The following is a 7,316-nucleotide window of genomic DNA, read 5'->3' as shown; positions in this document are numbered from 1 at the left end:
TACCTGACCTGCTAGCTTTTTATCACTTCACTTCTGGAAATGACTGTGCAGCATTCCTAATCAGCCTCACCCAATTTGAGCATCACACATTTCACCAGCAACAAATTATTGCTGATGTATTTTATGCTACTCAGTAGATCCTCCAGTGTACTTTTCACACAAGGATAGGTGAAGCGAGTAACCACTTCTGACAGTGGCATGTAGAGGCTTGATTAGAGAGTCTCAAGATGCTAATTAATTGTGCTAAAGATAAGGGTTAATTTGTACCCAGTCATCTCTTGGTTTTTGTACTGAAATATTTTAAATTCCCGCATGGACAACCTTAGAGCAACCAATAGATATCCACTATATCAAGCTCAGGCTTTCTGACTCCAAGTTTATTGCTATTTTAAATATACTACATAGGAAGAAGGAACCGTGTCAGTCAGTCTCAAAGTAGGTCTATGTTGGGCAGGTGAGGTCCATGGTTCTGATGAACTTCTTGATTCAAAACATCCACATGTATCACAGACACACTCTTCAGCTACAAGAGCCCCGAGGTCTCTTTCAGCATGGAACAGGCAGACGTGTAGCAAAAGATGGAGAGTTTGTGTCAGCACGGGAATGAAAAGGTTAACTTTAAACCAACAGTATCTAGCAGAAGTGCACCCAGTTGCCCTGTGTGTGCGCTGTTCTTTTGAGGTCTGAGTGGGGTTTTGCCATATTCACCTGTATGACCAAGTTCACCAAGGAAATAAACAAAAAATTCATGTTAGTCAAAACCAAAATATTTGTATCATTTTGAAAATTATTTAGTAGGTGAATTCTGCTCTAGATAAAAATATCATTCAGTATCATGTAATAAAATAGTTTCTTTCTTGCAATACCTCTGATGAAATGTCTAAAAACATTTTAGGACAAATGTTCACAGTATTAGAGTCAAAATGAAGCAACTGAACTCTAGACAATAGAAGAGGCAGAAGTGATATTTCTAGTTCAGTTCAGTTCAGTCACTCAGTCATGTCCAACTCTTTGCAACCCCATGGACTGCAGCATGCCAGGCTTCCCTGTCCATCACCAACTCCCGGAGTTTACTCAAACTCATGTCCATCGAGTAGGTGATGCCATCCAACCGTCTCATCCTCTATCGTCCCCTTCTCCTCCTGCCTTCAATCTTTCCCAGCATCAGGGTCTTTTCCAGTGAGCTGGTTCTTCACATCAGATGGCCAAAGTATTGGAATTTCAGCTTCAGCATCAATCCTTCTAATGAATATTCAGGACTGATTTCCTTTAGGATGGTCTGCTTGGATCTCCTTGCAGTCCAAGGGACTCTCAAGAGTCTTCTCCAACACCACAGTTCAAAAGCATCAATTCTTCCACACTCAGCTTTCGTTATAGTCCAACTCTCACATCCATACATGACCACAGGAAAAAACATAACTTTGACTAGACAGACCTTTGTCAGCAGAATAATGTCTCTGCTTTTTAATATGCTGTCTAGGTTGGTCATAGCTTTTCTTCCAAGGAGCAAGCGTCTTTTAATTTCATGGCTGCAGTCACCATCTGCAGTGATTTTGGAGCCTCCCAAAATAAAGTTTCTCACTGTTTCTATTGCTTCCCCATCTATTTGCCATGAAGTGATGGGACTGGATGCCATGATCTTAGTTTTCTCAATGCTGAGTTTTAAGCCAACTTTTTGTTCTCCTCTTTCACTTTCATCAACAGGCTCTTTAGTTCTTCTTTGCTTTCTGTCGTAAGGGTGGTGTCATCTGCGTATCTGAGGTCATTGATATTTCTCTCAGAAATCTTGATTCCAGCTTGTGCTTCATCCAGCCTGGCATTTTGCATGATGTACTTTGCTTACTCAAACTCATGTCCATTGTGTTGGTGATGCCATCCAACCATCTCATCCTCTGTTGTCCCCTTCTCCTCCCATCTTCAATCTTTCCCAGCATCAGGGTCTTTTCCAGTGAGTCAGTTCTTCACATCAGGTGGCCAAAGTATTAGAATTTCAGCTTCAGCATCAGTCCTTCCAATGAATGAATATTTCTAGTAATGGTGAGGAAAAGTGAAACAATTGAGTTACACTGACTCAGTGACAAGAAAGATAATCAAACTGAAAGCTGTTGAAATGTAAGTGGAAAGTTAAATTACCACCAATCCATTCTTTCATGCAACTAATGCCTTTTCATGATTACTGTACTTGAAATAAGATGGGTTTTAATCTTAGATCGACAATTTTCTGAATCACTGAACTTCTTGAAGACGTAATTTTTTCTCCTATAAGATGATTCTAAATACTCTCTGCCTGATGCCACTTACAAGAATGTTGTAAATTCACAGGAGAAAATAAACCTCAGTCATCTCACTGTTTTGCTACTAAACATCTAACTGGTATGGGTTTTCAGGATCTAACTCAAAAGTATCAAAGAAACATTAATATATATTTATTTCAAGCCCACATTCTCTATGTAGAGAAAACAATCTAGTTAATTGCAAGCAGATACCATCATTTCAAGTTTCAATCAATAAAAAATCCCTTTTCCCTTCATTTATTCCTCATGATAGCATGAAAAAGCTAAGAGGCTTTTTATTTCATTTAAGTATTTTATTTTGCTTTGTCTATAGTGTCTTTGAATATGACTTTGAGTGTGAGTGTGTGTGTGTGTCTTATCCCTGGTTAAGTGATCACTGGTATTGTCATTTAACTGTTTGAACATAGCATAGGACCTCCTTTATTTCCCTTGATATCTCTTTGTGTGTGTGCGTATACTGAGTCTCTCAGTCGTGTCTGACTCTTTGCGACCCCATGCACTGTAGCCCACCAGGCTCCCCTCGCTATCCATGGGATTTCCCAGGCGAGAATGCCATTTCCTTCCCCAACAGATCTTTCTGACCCAGTGATTGAACCCATGTCTTCTTAATTGGCAGGTGGGTTCTTACCACTGCATCACCTGGGAAGCTCCATATTCCTTTGCTGTTGCTTAGTTGCTAAGTCATGTCCTATTCTTTGCAACCCCGTGAACTGCAGCACACCAGGTTTCCCTGTCCTTCACCATCTCCTGGAGTTTGCTCAGACTCATGTCCATTGAGTCGGTGATGCCATCCAACCATCTCATCCTCTGTTTCCCTCTTCTCCTCCTGCCCTCAGTCTTTCCCAGCATCACGGTCTTTTCCAGTGAATTGATTCTTTGTATTGGGTGGCCAAAGTATTGGAGCTTCAGCTTCAGCATCAGTCCTTCCAATGACTATTCAGGGTTGATTTCCTTTAGGATTGACTGATTTGATCTTCTTGCTGTCCAAGGTACTCTCAGGAGCCCTCTCCAGCACCACAGTTTGTTGCTCTCCCCCATTTATAATACAGTTGCTTAAACATTTCCTCTACATAAATTTATAACTACATGAGATAGTGTAGTAATAAATAAATTTTGACAGTGGCAGATAAGATAGTTATACTGTGTTCTGTAGAGCTTTGTCCTCAAGCAAACCCTGAGAAATCCTACATAGTCTATGGATAAGCCATCCCTGCTAAAGAAATTGGCAGGATGGAGCAGAACTGCTTGGTGTTGAAGTTCATGGAGATTTCCACAGTGAGGCTCAGTCAGGGTTGACCTAACCATGAACAGTTTGTCTTCCTGTGATTCAAATAGTGCAGGAAGTTTCATCTGCTTGCAAATATTCACCCAAGCAAGTGCCTGAAGTTCTTTCACTAGAGATTAGTGTATCCAGGGTTAAGTGTAAGGCAATGATGTGTGGTTTAGTATCTGGCAGGTGGACTTCCCAGGTAGCTCAGTGATAAAGAATCCACTTGCCTGTGCAGGAGATGCAGATTTGATCCCTGGGTGAGGAAGATCCCTTGGAGAAGGAAATGGCAACCCACTCCAGTATTCTTGCCTGGAGAATCCTATGGACAGAGGAGCCTGGTGGGCTACAGTCCATGGGGTCACAAAAGAGTCGGACATGACTTAGCAACCAAACAACATCTGACAGGCGTTCGCTGCATCCACCGCCATTGTTGTACCATAAGCATGTTCCTCTTACATGGTGAATCTTAACTGAGAGTATTTGAAGATGCATAGGAGCACTTTTTGGTTATCACAGTGCCAGAAGATAGGGCTATGAAAGGCAGAAATGACGCAGGCAGGGTGACTATATTTCCAGCAGAGGTGGCGCTGTCCTATATAAGGAAAATTGTTCTGCTCCAATCACCAGGCTTTTCTTTCATCATGTATTATATGTAGGGGGAAAAAATCTGATTTTTTCCTCTCCCCTTAATGTGTCTTTATTTATCTGACTTATATTCTTTTTAACCTAAGAAAACTACATACCATGGAAAACTTGTGTGCCTGAGGAGATGGGGAAGCCCCAAAATGGACCTGGTCTAATTTATAAGCACAACCACGATCAGGGCAGGCAGGGGTGTAGGAGGCAATGGAATTAAATCAGTAAGTCTCTTAGAAATCAGCCTGCTCTGTTTTGCACTCCCAGCCCCTCACACGTGTTTATGTGCAGATCTAACTTCAGAATATCAGAGAACATGTAAGAAATGGAGAAGCTGGGCGATCTTTAAGACAGGACAGCGTAACCTTGGGAGATTTTTAGGTTGAAGATGACTTAGACATGGGAAGGAGAAAGGCGGCCGGCAGCCCACTCAATGACACGGGTATTTCAGGATGTAGGAACAGGTGGAGTTTATCCTGCAGTCATCCCTCAAGTCGTTGCAGCCGCCACAATAGCCTGCATTGAGCCCATTGTGGACATTGGCTAGCATTGATCTCGTTCTGCCCAGTGGGCCCTGATGAAGCCCACGTGCCTCCCAGACAAAGCCTGACTTCCTGTGGGTGACATTTTTGGAGGAGTTCAGAGAAGGCTCCCTTTGTTCTCCTCCAGGTTTTTTTTTTATTAGCACCTGCCAGCGTCTATGCTTCTCCCTGCACCTGCTGAGTTAGCAATCTTGCAGTGAAAGTTTTGTCTGCCCGGAGAAGATTGCCCTGACAGCGGAGTTCTCAAGTACTGCAGCCTGCCCCTGGGGCTCTAGCAGTGATAGATTTAGAGAACTGACCTGCCTACTCTCTTCTTAAAGACCACTTGGGGATGATGCAAACATAAACACGTGGACTTTTTTTAGTATGTGAAAAATAAAATCCTCAAATGATTTGGTGTGTCTCAGATCTGTGTTTAGCAGCCTCTTTATAAAGAACGTGCTAAAATTAGCCTTGAGCAAATGCCAGTGTGTGTTATCAGGAATTTGAAGATATTTAAAATAGGACCAGGAGTCAACATAGAGGAGGAAATCAATAAGTGTTTTCCAAACAGCTAAAAGTGAAGTCCTATTTCAATGTGATGTTGTCTGAACTTAGATCCAGAATGGGCTATCAGTAGAATAGGGTGATAATTGCTTAATAATTCCTGGAAAACAAACTTACCCTCTGATTGTAATTGCCAAAATGTGAGGGCTGAACTTTGTACTGATAATACCCTGGAAACAAACTATAAACTAAGCCTCATAAAAGGTAAAAGAATTCTGACTGAGGAGATAAGAAACAAAATTTTCCTGTGATCCCGGTCTATCAGTTTCTTCCCTTTCCTGTACAAGCCCCATCTTTGCCTGCATCTCTGTCTCACTGTCTCATCCAGACATATAGGAGTCATCCTGATACAAGGAAAAGGTGGGACATTGATTTCTCCAGGGACTGTTCCAAGTGAAGACCCTGGGACAAGGGAGAAAAGAGATTGCAAGGTGAATATTTAAACTGGATGGGGTCGTGCTTCTGAGCGCAAGGTCTCCTAGAGATGAGGTCTTTACGACAGAAAGTTGGGGGCCCCTTCATGATAAAAACTCAGTTCTGGCCACTGTTCTAACCCTGTGGTCACCACTGCAGGCCAGCCAAAGGGCAAGCTCATTGTTCAGAAGCCAAGTTATTATGATGTTTATTTTTACAGCCAAAGAAGACACATTCATCCATCCTTCTTGCCTTTCTTTCATTCCTTTTTTTTTGAATAAACATTTGAAATGCCAAGTGTTGTACTAGATTCTGGAAATGGAAGACTGATAAAGACACAATTCCAGCAAACAGATACTTTGTCAGAAACCATGAACATGTAAAGAAGTAAATGTATTATGGAGAGATTTAAGCTAATAGACAGCCAGGGGCTAATTTTTCTGCATAATCAGGGGTATTAGGAAAAGATCACCTGAAGAGGACTTAAAAGGCAACCAACATTCTGGCTAAAACATGGAAAAAATCTTGAACTAAGACTTTATCCTGAAAAATGATCCACAAAAAATGGAAAATATATTTGTATTTCCAAGAACGAAAATTTAGTAAGAATTGCATCTGTATGCCAATCTACATAATGAACAGTGATAATACAAGGGTTCATGGAGAGAGGGGTGGAAAAATTCTCCTCTGAATTATATGATGATCCTACCTGTTCTTTACTTTGTGTTTGACCTTCTCCACTCAGACACTTGGTGGGTGTCTTGCAAAAACACTTGAGGGCTTACGCATTTTTTCAAGAACTTTCTTTATCTTCTGGGATAGAAAGGATTCTCTTTTGGAACCTCAGAGATCTGTCTATATAGGAAATAAACTTCAACATACCTGGATGCCCAGCCAGTGCATAAGCAAGCTTTTAATTAATTCTTGATTTTTCAGCCAAGGACTTCACTGCCTCTTCTGTCTCAGCTTCTGTATGCAAGTCCTGAGAATTTCTGAGATCCCATGAGGGTAACTCAGCCAGATTCTTTTGGACCTTGAGCTTTCCTGTCTCCAAGTCATGATCACTTCTTTCTTCCAAAGATGCACTGGCATTTTTCATCCACTGACAGCTCTAATTATTTAACATTCTTTCCTTCACCCTTATTTAAATGAACTCCTATGACGGCTTCCAGAACATGACTCGAGGCACGTCTACCATGTTGAATCAATAACCTGTGCAGATATAGATGTTGACAGGATCCCCCTTGTATCCAGGAAAGTGGAAATAGACAGGCAGAGCCAAGGCAGGAGGAGTGGCTGGGAGGCTGTCCTTTCTCTCACTCACAGTGAGCTGCTAGACAGCAGTCCGCACTTCCTGCCTCTGCATTTTCCTCTGTGGACGTGCTTTAATCCACTTGGTCTGGCTTCTGTCACCATCACTCCAAGTGAATCTGCTTTTGCCAAGTGTACCAAGAATTGGTTACCAAATTTAGTAGATACCCAGTAGTCTTTCTCTCAGTTGCTTCATTGCAAGCTTTTCTTTAAAGTCTCTCCTCTTCTGACATAGAGATGGCCAAGAGGCACATGCCAAGATGCTCAATATTGCTAATTACTAGAGAAATGCAAATCAAAACT

At 41.7% G+C, this 7,316-nt stretch overlaps 1 long non-coding RNA gene across 1 annotated transcript; it reads right to left on the bottom strand.

Annotated features, from left to right (window-relative positions):
* Positions 1 to 356: 356 nt before the first annotated feature.
* Positions 357 to 7,000, bottom strand: LOC132657294 (uncharacterized). The gene is made up of 2 exons (XR_009595218.1): positions 6,585 to 7,000; positions 357 to 2,028 (listed from the first exon to the last, which is right to left on the bottom strand). It is a non-coding gene; the product is annotated as an uncharacterized LOC132657294 (long non-coding RNA).
* Between the last annotated feature and the right edge of the window lie 316 nt (positions 7,001 to 7,316).

The sequence above is a fragment of the Ovis aries genome, chromosome 10 (assembly GCF_016772045.2).
Source record: "Ovis aries strain OAR_USU_Benz2616 breed Rambouillet chromosome 10, ARS-UI_Ramb_v3.0, whole genome shotgun sequence".
In the NCBI taxonomy this organism is placed as follows: domain Eukaryota; kingdom Metazoa; phylum Chordata; class Mammalia; order Artiodactyla; family Bovidae; genus Ovis; species Ovis aries.
Note: the sequence above shows the minus strand (reverse complement) of the source record. Positions and strands in the feature narration are given on the sequence as shown.